This window comes from Lonchura striata, chromosome 12, assembly GCF_046129695.1.
Source record: "Lonchura striata isolate bLonStr1 chromosome 12, bLonStr1.mat, whole genome shotgun sequence".
Taxonomy (NCBI): domain Eukaryota; kingdom Metazoa; phylum Chordata; class Aves; order Passeriformes; family Estrildidae; genus Lonchura; species Lonchura striata.
Window position 1 is genome coordinate 8,319,204 of NC_134614.1, and position 12,157 is coordinate 8,331,360.

A 12,157-nucleotide genomic window follows, 5' to 3' on the forward strand; every position below is an offset into this window, starting at 1 on the left:
GGAGAAGCAAATCGTGAAGCTTGTTTCCTGCTACACTTTCTGTAGCTAAAATTTAGTGGTAGATTAAGATACATATTGATCATCCAAACATGGAGATATATGTGGTCTATATAATCATCTAAGTTTTATTTATGACACAAACCAAGTCAGCACTATTATTAATATAATTGCAAATCCACTTTTCTATTATCTGATCAACTAAACTGCATTGCAAAGTAGCCTTGGGGGTTGCCCAGCTAGATTGCAGTGACACACTTCAGGATTGTGGGAGTGAGCAGAGTGCTGCTGCAATGCTGGGGGGTTCCATCCATGAGCCACTGGGCTTGAAAAAATAAGCTGTAGAATAAACCCCTGACATTTGGAACAAGAGGCAAAATTCCATAGCCCTTGGAAATTATGCTTTTCTATTTAGAACTTACTCCCAAGTTTTAGGAGGGAAGTTACAGGGTGGCATTAAAAAGCACCTGCTGCATCACCATCACATGTCTCACCATTTGAGTTTAAATATCTCATCTGAAAAAATTCCCAACCAGGTTTCTTTTCAAGCAATTGAGGCTGCTTGGGTTTCAGCTTGTGCCACTGCTGTTTAGAGTAATGCTAATTAACATTCTGGGCAAAGGAGCACCGAGTGGGGAAGTGCTTATGATTTGTAAATGCCACTTTGCTCTTCTGGCGCTATCGCTCCAGGGAGAGGATTTCTTTAATCTGATTCTTGTTTTCCCTCCTCCCTCCAACTGTCTTGGAGTAAAGCTGATGGTTGGGCACATAGTTTGCCTTAAGCATATGCATCACTTTTCACTACCTGTGCAATGGTGGGTGAATCTGCACGGAGTGAGGGGACCTGCGTGCCTGCAGAGCACGGACGCGCTGCTCTGAGCGTGCAGCAGCTCATGGCTGGTGTCTCTGAGCCTTTTCCAAAGAAAGAAGCATGTGACAGGCTTGTCCATGCTACAGGTTTCCCATTCTCTTGATGATAAGCTACGAGGAAATGGGGATGAAATCAGAAATTGGCAACATGCTGTCAGGAGGGATTAATTTCTGTCCCTGATTAACTTTATGCTGGAACAGCAGGAGACGAATACTTTACCGTACACGATGCAACTTTTTCTTACACCAAGTAGATCTGAATCCACCCCTGGTCCTACACTGCCCTCGTTGTGTTTTCTTAGGTTTGGCAAGGCCATTGCTCTGGATGTGTAATGACAGGCCAAATACATTTTTCCTGATGCTGATGGAAAGTACTGAAAAAATCTACCGGTGCTTTGAGGGGTCTGGCTTGAGCTGTGCAAGAGTTTTGTTTCTGCTTGCAGAAGCTTTAATGTGCTGGTTGGTCCCTAGAGCTCTTGGTGGAATATTAATAGTCTCCATTCCTGTGCTACCTTTCCTCTGAGGCTTCCACAACACTTTGCAAAAATTAACAATAAATTATTTCAAAGTGGGAGGCCAGTGCAGAACACAGGAAGGTGATGTGGCAATGATCATGCAGGCAGGTCAGTACTGTGTATGGCAAGGGGGGGAATACAGACTAAGTCCCTCTCTCAGCCTTAAGTGCCAGAAAATTACTCCAATTACTCCCTGCCTGTGCCTAAAGCTTAATTAAGACCATGGCTGTCATAGGGAGAACAGGTGTTGAGCCTAAACAGTGCTTTGTGACACAGCAGAGCTGTGTGGGGGGCTGGACCTGTGCACACAGGTGGGTCTGGAGCTCAGCCCTGGGTCTGATCTGTGTGTGCAGGAGAAAAGGGCTGTGACAGCAGGGACAAGAGCCCTCAGACACAGGGGGAACTGAAGAAGGAGAGGACGAGGCAAGTTGGGTGCAAGAGTGTGCACAGATGTGTGTGTGATGGTGGTTGAGGAGACCTGAGTATTTCTGGCTGCCCTGGGAGTTTGGCTCCCCTGGCCCAGCTGTGGCTTTCACACTGTGGGTGCTTCCCTACACGCTGTTATTCCTGGGGGGAGATGGGCCCTGGCGACTGAGGTTTTTCTCACCTGTGGGACAGCGCTCCTGCAATCTTAAGCAATGTACAGGGGCAGCAGGAGTGATGCCAGGATTGCAGAGCATCCTGCTGCCTCCTCCTTGGCCCTGTGGAGAGCAGAAAATTATTGACCTGCACACAAGATCTTCAGAAGCTGGTGTGTCTGGTGGACACCTGATCAAAGTTTCCCAGCATTGATTGATGCCTGGATATTTGGAGGACTGTTTGGAATAGCATCCAAGGACATTGTCTAATTGTCACATTTATTGTAACTTGAACCAAAGACACAGAGGTATGAAAAGCATTAACTTGTAGGGAAAGAATAAATTAATATGAATTTTTTGGCGTACAAGAGTGAAAACTAAAATAGGACAAATCTTCAGAATAATAACAGGGCACGGCAGCACAAGGCAGAAGTGCCTGTTCTTTGTTAATTTGAGGTCTTTCCACCAAGAACATGGTTTTTAATTGCAGTAAGAGGTTTTCAACTTAGCATCATAAAAAGTTTTCAAATAGGAGTGTAAAGTACCAGAGAATTTTGTCTTGTGAAACACAGGAATCTCCATCACTGGATTTCTTTAAGAACGGGTCAGAGGAACAGGTTAAGAATGAGAGAACTGTGGTAATTATGTTAGAAATGACACATCCATGATGCCACCTTTTGCTGGGATATGGGAACAGGTTGAGAATACTTGAGTTGATGAGATCTGTTCCAGCCCTATTATCTGTGCTGCTGCAGAGATTTCTGAATTTTTTAGTGGCATCTTTCCCTTCAGATGTCAGACCACTCGAGATTGCCTTCAGAACACACATCCTATGGGATCTCTGTGGGTACACATCAGTCCTGCCCCTGCACCTCTCCAAGACTGTGCTGAAAACAAACCTGAGTTTTTGCCAGCTGTAGGGTTCAATGCCACTGCTGAAGTCTTGCTGGTGACGATTTCAAGGTGGGACTAAACTGAAAATCTCAGCTGAAATGGCTTTGCAGAGGGCCACCTCTTTATTAAAATCTCCAGGTACATGGTGTATTCTTGTTACAGCTTCTGAACCCCACTGGCTCAGGGAGCAGAAGGCTCTAGCAGGAAAAAGGATGAGTCTGGAATGCGTGGAAGAAAGCTGTCTGGAAATCTGTTCTTCATATCCTCTGGTGATAAGGCAAAGCTTTATGAGCCTATTCCACAACAGAGAGCACTTTATATTAAACACCAGTAATGACTTTCTAACAGGTTGCCCTTTCAGTGACTAAAAGGGCTTCAAGAGAGCTGCAGAGGGACTTTTGACAAGGGCGTGGACTGAGAGGACAATGGGGAATGGTTTCACACTGCCAGAGGGCAGAGTTACATTAGATAGTAGAAAGAAATTCTTTATTGTGGGGTGGTGAGGCCCTGGCACAGGTTGCCCTGAGAAGCTGTGCCTGCCCTATCCCCAGAAGTGCTCAGGGCCAGATTGGTCAAGGCTTGGAGCAACCAGGAATAGTGGAAGGTGGTCCTGCTCAGGGCACGGGGGTTGGAACAAGATGTTCTTTAACCCTTCCAATCCAAACCATGCTTGATTCTAAAAAAACACTAAAGGACATCAGCCAGGGAAACCTGGGCTCTTCACCAGCAGTGGATTAGAGAAGAGTTTGTAAACAGCTGTTAGGTGGGTCCTGAAAGAAGCAGAAAGGATGGGTTGGACAAGTGGGTCTCTTCCAGCCTTGCTTCCACTGATCCTGTGCCTTTACAGAAATGCTTCCAGTGCTTGAGATTAGGGGAAAAAGCTTGCAACTGTGAATGTCTGAAGTGCAGAGAAAGCTCCAACACCTATATCAGAAGGTAAATCAAGAGAATTGCAAAGTCGCTGTTTCTAAAAGTTCAATTTCTTTAAAATAGATCATTACTTGCAGAAACCTGTGGGGGTAACTGTTGACAGTGCTGACTTATGCTGGCCTAGATTTCAATTGCTTTAGCTCTAATAAGAGATTTAGTTTAATTCCATGTCAGTGGAGTCATCCCAAATTTGCATCACTGCAGCTGAGAGCTGAATTTGGCCAGTGGTAGCCATCAATAAAAATAAAAGGCAGTGTGGGGTAATTGTTACTCTTTTTCATGTGTCGATAAAAGGAAGCCTGCAAAATGTCTGGGAGCCTTAGTGTTAGAGGTTGCACAGCCTTTTTTCCACAGCCCTTCCTACAAAAAGCAACAGCATTTCTGGCAAGGAAGATAAAGCTGTTTTGGGAAAGAGGTCTGGTTATTTATTTAAAGTCAAGTCTTTGAGGATCTGGGAGTCTTGCATCGCTCAGTGCAGAGTAAGGAGCTGTGTGTGCTTTAGCTATGCTCGCAGGGGATGAGAGCAGCCTTTGCCCACCTGCAGCAGCCCTGCCCCGGGCACTTCCTTTCTCATCCTCCTCACTGCCAGGGAAATGGAGTCTGGTGAGATCCCATTTTGGGTCTCCATGAACTGTTGTAATTTCAGCGTCCTAAACATTTAACCTTGAGAGAAAAGCAGCAGAATAAAAGAAAACACAGTTTTAATCTGTCCAGTAGCTGTGTGAAAGGCAAAACTGCAACCACAGGGGTCCAGGGGGGGATCTGAGGAGCAGAGATGTTTCTTGTTTTATCTTTCCCTAATGGTTTTCATCCTCTTCATTCTCTTAGGGGTGTTGGGGAAAACCCAGCATAATCCATTGTGTGGAGGCACTGATTCCTACAGAAGCCACAGAATGGTTTGGGTTGGAAGGGACTTTAAATGCCATCTTATACCAATCCCCTGCCATGGGCAGGGACCCTTTCCACTAGATCAGATTGCTCAGGACCCCATCCAGTCTGGCCTTGAACACTCCAGGGATGGGGCAGCCTGTGCCAGGGCCTCACCACATTCTGAGTAAAGAATTTCTTTGTGATATCCACCCTGAAATTTAGTAACATAGCAAATCTTTATCTGTGACAGCACCCCTCCTAGGATGCACCCAGGGTATTTGAGGTGCAATTTGAATGCCATTGATCTGAAGTATGTGTCTTTTGTGTGGACATAACATAAACTGGTTACGTCTTCAACAAATCGTGAAGGAAATTAGTTGAGACACCTTTTAAAAATACTGTTTTCTTTACTAAAGCTTTTCTTATGTTCCACATAAAAAAGAGAGGAACCAGCCTCCAGGATCAGATTGGGGGTTTTTTGTTTCTGTTTTACTGTACAAGCTTGTATTTTTTGAGATGTGATGTCTGACTGCATTTGGGCATTTTTCTGAGAAGCTGTAGTTGTTCTTTCTCTCTTGTACATTAGCACTGCAGGCTCTGAGGTGCTTGTGCCCTGACCTGGCAGCAAGAGCCACACCATCCAAGTGGCTGTAAGTGTGCAGAGAAGAGCCTGGGCAGAGTTCCCATCCTGGTTGAGACCTACTGTCTCCAACTATGCAGCAATTTATTTTCGCAGCGTTTTATCTGAAAGGAGAAGACCAAGTTGGAAGCTGTGTGGTACTGAATCTCCTTGCAGAAGATTCTCACTTTCTGCAAACACCCGGGCAGGTCTGTTGCTCTGATAGTTCCCTGTACAAGGGTTTTGTATGATGAAGACTAAAAGCTGCTTTCCAGGCCGGGAGAGGTTTTCTATAATCCAGGCTAACCGTGCATAGCCCTTTATCCCTGCCTAGTTGCTAAATTACGTATAGCAGGCCCAGGTCTGCTTTGGGGCTGGCAGGGATGAAGTCTCAGCTGCAGAGGCTGGTGATCCTGTGCTTAGGAAGCAGAAGTCCAGCCAGTGCCACAGAGGATTGGAAGTGTGGGTGCTGGGACAAGATAGAGAACACTGGAGCAGCTCCACCTCCCCATCCCTGGTGGTGTGGGCTGCTTTTCCCTCTTCCCCCGTGTTCTCTGTGGTACTGCTGCCTTTTAGCAGGCCCTTTAGTGAACTAGAGAGACCTCAGTTCTATGGTTTGTTTGCTTCAATTAGAGCTGACCATCCCTGAGGAGCAACTAAACTTCACATTTCCCTGTCCTGCTTCTGCGGGAGAGCTGTGAAGAGCTGCTCAGAGGGTGCTTGCTTTTTATGAGGTAGGTGGAAGGCTGGAGCACAGCAGGGAAATGGCACTGAGGAGAGAGGGAGCTGGGGTTAGTAAATGTCAAGCTGTTCGCCTCCTGCGCGCGCTGGAGCACGTCCGCAGCAGCGGCTGCGCCGCGGACGAGGCAGGGCTGGTGACAAAGGGCTCTGAGGGAGCCACTGCCCACGCTGCTCCCAATGGGCACCCGGCCTCAGGGCTGTGCTCACAGAACTCTGCCCTCAGGGCTGCTGGCATCCGTGGTACCAGCTCTGGGATTTGGTGTGGGGTAGATTTGCAAAGCCCTCTCTGAGTGTGGCACCAGCGCTCACCTGCAGCTGCTTCCCTTTGCCTGTTCCCCTCGTGCCTCTTCAACAGGGAGAGCCAGGGCCTGGCACCTTCCTGGCTGAGCACTGCTCCTCCAGCAGGGCATGGCTGTGCCAGGGCCCATCCCCTGGCCCCTGCAGTGGTGTGTGACCCGCTCTGCAGCAGGAGTGCAGCGCTGCCCGTCCTGGCAGGCTGTCAGCGAGGCCGCTGTGGCTCTTATCGCTGCCTGCTCGATTGTCCCTGACGCTGCGCCGAGCCTGACATCCTCCTCATGTAATACAGACACCACGATGATTACCATCATTGCAAGGACTATAACCACCAGACAATGAAATTTAACAGCAGTAGGTGCAGCAGTGATGAGGGGCGAGATGGAAATCGTGCTGTCTCTGCTCTCTGCCTATGGCCCTGAGCAGTCTCCACCTTCCAGCAGGATCTCTGGGGTCTGGCACTCCTTTTCTTCCCTGTCACCCAGCCACAGTGTTCTGTGCTTGGCCTTGACCATCTCATCGTGCTCTTGTTGGTCATTTAGACCACTGGGCAATTCTCCTCAAGGCTCCCACTTCGTCAGAGGGGTCTGTTCTGTGTACTCAAGGCAAAAGCAAGTCTGCCCAAGGGTTCTCCTCTCCCCTCCTCACTCATACTCTGAGCTGTGGGGAAATGGTAGGATCCTGCAGTAGGTGAGATGAGACTCAAAAGGGACCAGACTGATGCTTGTCTGAGGGACACCAACAGATCCTGAAGCTCCAGGAGAAGCTCCAGACCAGCATCTGAGCGAGCAGTGCCTCTCAGGGCAGGTATCCTGCTGCAGTGTTGGCTGTACCGATGAATTCCCTTTGCAGATGCCATATCTGGGTCACTGTACAACACTGATCCCAGGCACGGGTCTGGCTGCAGGAGCTTGGAGCATAACCCTGAACAGAGACCTTCCCTGCCTCCCATGATAATGCTGGCTGGGAAAACCCTTTTGTTTTCCTGCTTGCTGGCTTTTGTGGGGCATGACATGGCACAGCCCCATTTCTGGGGCATGAGGGTTACCTTAAGTAGGGGTGGCTCTTGTGCTTGCACAGATGTGGTTTGGTCTTTGGCCTCCCTCACCTGGAGCACCCCAGCTCTGAGGTGGGATGCTCTGGGAGCAGGAAGGCAGCTGCTCTGTTACTGCACGTAGTACTTTGCTCTTTTGCAAACATGCCAGGTTTGCACTGTGATTAAACGCTGCTGTTTGGACTGCAGCTGTCCAAACCTGGTGTATTGGATTCATACAGGGCGGAGAAAAAAATTAATTTCTGGAAAATGGCTATTACCCAGATCAGATGCCTTTCCAGCAGGAGCTGGAGCTCCACAGCCTCTTCCAGCTGAGCCCTGAGCAAACTCTAGGTTTGAGCTGTGGGTACAACCCCAGTGGGGCTAAGAGCTTCTGGGGTTACCAGGTGTTCTGCTGGGGTTCAGCTTTTGGGTTGCTCTTGTTCTTGAAGGTGATGGGAGAGTCTTGGCCTGGAGGTGATGCTGTGCAAGTGCAGCACAGTGCTGCCCCTCTGATTTTGGGGAAGGGCTTATTCTTGGCAGATGTGACAGGGAGCTGGGGATAGAGGGACTGAGAAGGGAGGGGTCTGCTTTGGGCTGCAGGTATACCCTACATCCCTGCCCTGCCATCAGCGTCCTCCCTCATGTTCTGGATGAGGATGCTGGAGACAGTTGGCAAGGGAGGCTGAGGAGACAATTTTTACTTTCCAGTGGTGCTTTACAGGGCTCTCTCCTGAGATTTGTTATTTTCCTTCACATTTAATCACTGGATACATTGACCCATGGGAAGGTGTTGGGCCCTCTCATGGCAGCTCATCAAATGGTGATTTCTGCACTTACGGGAGTATTTCTGCACTCGTTCCTTTCTCAGGCTGCCAAGTTTCATGGTGCTAGTTGTGCTTACAGGGAACTGGGGAGAGGAAAGTGCTTTCTCTGAACTCTGACAGCTCCCTGAATATATAGGCACAGAGGGAATTAAAGGCAGAGATGAGCATCATCTATTGTGCATTAGAAGCAAGGCAAACAAGTGAATTTAGAGAATGGGTGTTGCAAGACAGTATCAGATCCACCTCCTTGGCTGTACAGGTGCAGCTGGGAGCATGTGCTGACAGTTGTGTTACCAGCTTTGCTCTTAAGTGAGGCCACTTCGCACGTCTGGGCTGGTTTAAATCTTTCTCGTGGCTATTTGTAATTGCACTATGCTTAGGAGTATTTAGGATTAAATCTTTCATGTTGCAGGTTGTCTTGAACAGTTGGATTTTTCCTTCCCCCACCTGCCACTGTTTTGATTTTTTTTTTTTCTTTTATTTATTTTTTTGTTTGTTTCAGCTCAGTACTTTCTATTGTTTATCTGCTGTTAGTATTCCCTCCCACTTCCCCTTGCTCTTGCCACTTTTTATTTCACTCTCAGCATCCACTGCTGGACTCCTTTCCACTGCCAGGATTGGATCTTCTGCTACAGCACCCAGCTTCAGCCCTTCCCAGACTTTTTATGGAAACTGCCGTTCATAATGTGGTCTCAATCCCCATTCTCTGAGTCCAGCAGCTTCCTCCTCTGTGCTGCCTGAGGGCTACTCCCCATGTAGGTAATTCAGGGGCTCTCTACAGCCCTTCTCCTGCCGAGTAATCGCAGGTTTGCCACCCACACTGAGCAGGACTAATGCAAGGGCATTACTTCTTGTTTCAGCGTGGCTGGAGCAGTGCAGCATTTGGCTTTGCCTGTGTCCCTGCACTGCCACCCACCTGCCCTGCCTGGCAGGGAGGCTGTGAGGGGATGGGGCCTGTTGCTCAAGGTATTGCCAAGCAAAACCCAGTCTGCCAAGAGCACACAACCCACAGCCCTTGTCCCCAAGGGTGCCGACACAGCTGGCTGCGAGGGTACGAACATGGACTCACAAGCAGCAGTTCCTTGACTCCGAGGTCACCGGTGTTACTAATTTCAAAACCAGGTCCCAGAGCACCGGTTCACAGGAGAATTTCAATGAGAATTGCTTTCTAATCTTGACAAAACTAAAGGTTTTTGCCATCACCGAGGAATGTTCGGGATGTCTTTGGCCAGAAAATCCTCCCTTTGATTCAGCTAAAGGAAAAACCCAATATGGGAAATGTCACCTTAGATAAGTAAAACCTAGCCATGTTCTGAACAACCCAAAGCAAAATGCTACACTGGAGACAATGAAGTTCTCTGAATTGCCTGGAGCCCTGCAGCCCCCACCATTCATTCCCCTGCCTGTCTGGGACGTTCTCATGCACGTATGGTCGCTGTTAATTTGTCTTGGATTGTTCTAATTAACGCCAGTGAACTGTTCAGCCACGAAGACTGCAGAGCTCTGCAGCTGCAGAGAGGGCTGGAGGAACAGCTCCTGGTTTCTTTTTCTGTTCTTTCCTCCCTTGTGGACAGGTACTGTTTCTATCCGTAACCAATAGGACACAATTTTGTTTCATAATAGGAAAATACTGATGTCAGGACTCCCTCTGTACCCAAAGCTTTCTCCTTGAAGATTGCTCCCCTTTGCTTCCCTAATTGCTGCTGCTCAGCTGGAGGTATCCTGCATCTTCCAAGCACATGACTTTGTTGTGCTGTTACTTACCAAGGGGAGGAAAAAAGAGTGTGAGAGAATGTTGCTTTGTGTTGAGCTTTCCTTGCTTTAACCCTTTCTGTGCCAATGTGGGGTGTTCTTATCTAGTGCAAGATGTTGTGCTGTTGGAAATACAAGCATTTTTTTGGAGCTCTGATGTGAAGAACATCTGGAAATAGTATCCTGAGCCACACCAAAAGTGGCTCGAGGGAGGTGAGCGATTCTCGCCCTCTGCTCTGCTGAGCCCTCCCCTGGAATCCTGCATCCAGCTCTGTGATACTTAACATAAGAAGCAGGTGGAGGAGGTGCAGAGCAGGCAATGCAGATCCCCAGAAGGCTGGAGCACCTCTGCTGTGAAGGCAGGCTTAGAGAGCTGGGCATGTTCAGCCTGGAGAAGAGAAAGCTCTGGGCAGACCTTAGGGCCTTTTCCACTGCCTAAAGGGGCTCCAAGAAAGCTGCACAGGGACTTTGGGCAAGGCAATGGTGTGATATGACAAGAGGGCTTCACACTGAAAGAGGGGAGGTTGAGATTAGATATTAGGAAGAAATTAATTACTGTGGGGGTGGTGAGGCCCTGGCACAGGCTGCCCAGAGAAGCTATAGCTGCCCCATCCCTGGAAATGTTCAAGGCCAGGTTGGACAAGACTTGGAGCAGCCTGGGATAGTGGAAGGGGTCCCCGCCCATGGCAGGGGGTTGGAATGAGATAGTATTTAAGGTCTCTTCCAACCTAAACCATTCTATTAAATAATTTCTTCTGGAGTCTGAGAATGCCTCTTAAATGTCTTCTCTTACTAAAGCATCCTCTTTGGAATCCCTGTGCTCACAGAGTCACACAGGAGTTGCCAAGTTAATGTGAAGTGTGGGTGGTTTGGGACCAAAGTGATTTGGGTGAAGCCCATTTCTGACAGATCAGGTTGTAGGTGTTGCCTTTCCTTGAAGGATGGCAGGTATGGAGCAAGAGCAGAGCCTTGGGGAGGGCACTGGAGCCGTGCTCCATGTGTCTCTTAGGGACTGAGGAGTCAGATGAGGATCACAGATGACTGGCTCTTGGCTCATGGGCCGTGCTCTTGCAAGTCAGTAACCATGAAAATTTACAGAAATTCTGTTTTCTCCAGAAACCTCAGGAACTATCAGATCTGAGCCTTTTGTGTGCTGCCCCACTGACAGAGGTGGGATGGGTTACTCTTCTGGCAGCCAGGGCAGGCAACCTGAATCCCTTGGGACTTTTTGGGTAGAAAAAAGCAGTTGCTGGAGTAGAGCTAGAATGGAGTAATGGTATATGTGGACATAAGGCTGCTGGAAGAGACTGCTGGTAGGAATTTGCTAATGCCATGGAAGACAGGAGGAGCTTGGGCAGAGCAGGGGTCCCAGCGAGAGCTGCAAAAAGCAAAGTGGAAGCCTGGAATTAACCCAGTAGGTCTGGGGGGACTGTGCACAGCTGAAAGAGCAGCCTTGTGCTTAGTCTGTCAGTGCACTCCTGTGGCTTCAGCCTCAGAAACTGTTTTGTTTACCTATGAAAGGAAAAGGGAGGCTGGAGCTGGGGGATGTCTCTGCTCTGGCTCTTGAATTAATTGTCAGCTGCCTTCAGCAAGTGGAGTTGCTGTCTACTCCAGTTTGTTGTAAGGTCTGGAGAAAGAGGAGAGGGCTGTAAGTAGTTTCCCAGATTTTAGAGAGTCTAATCATGTGCCACTATCCAGATCCTGGGCACCTGCCTGCCTGTACCTTTACTTTTGCTGGCTCCACCAAGAGAAAGTGTTGTGGTGCTATGAGCCTGCTGGGTGTCTCTGGCTGAGCCTCTCCTTAGTCCTGGGTGAAATAGAGGAGGTTCTGGGTACGTGTTTGCCATGTGGAAGCTGGTTGTTTACTGTTTGTGTTTGGGTGCTGCTCTGACACCCAGGGCAGATGTTTCATGAGAAATTGTTTTTGCAACCCCAGTCTTTATGGCCAGGTCTGTAACAAAGCACCACTTCCAGGCAGAGTCTTTCACTTGTAGTGAAGCTCCAGCAAAGAAAGGGTTTTGTCCCGTGGGAAGCATGATTCAGCTCCTAAGGATCATGCAAGCTTGGGTAGGTGCCAGACATGCTTAGCATGGAATTCGCAGTTGAGCGTTCAGCCTGCTCCCTCCTTGGGGAGGTCCAGCTCTCCTTGGAGGGTTCTCTGTTCCCATATGTCTCCATGTCTGGAGCTGAAGGTATTTGTGAGCAGCCTGAGGATAAAGAGAGAAGCAGAATCCTGT

General features: G+C 48.6%; 1 protein-coding gene across 2 annotated transcripts in view; it reads left to right on the top strand.

Moving 5' to 3' along the window:
* Positions 1 to 12,157, top strand: part of CACNA2D2 (calcium voltage-gated channel auxiliary subunit alpha2delta 2) — a 216,199-nt gene that overhangs the window by 68,615 nt on the left and 135,427 nt on the right. The window lies entirely within an intron of this gene.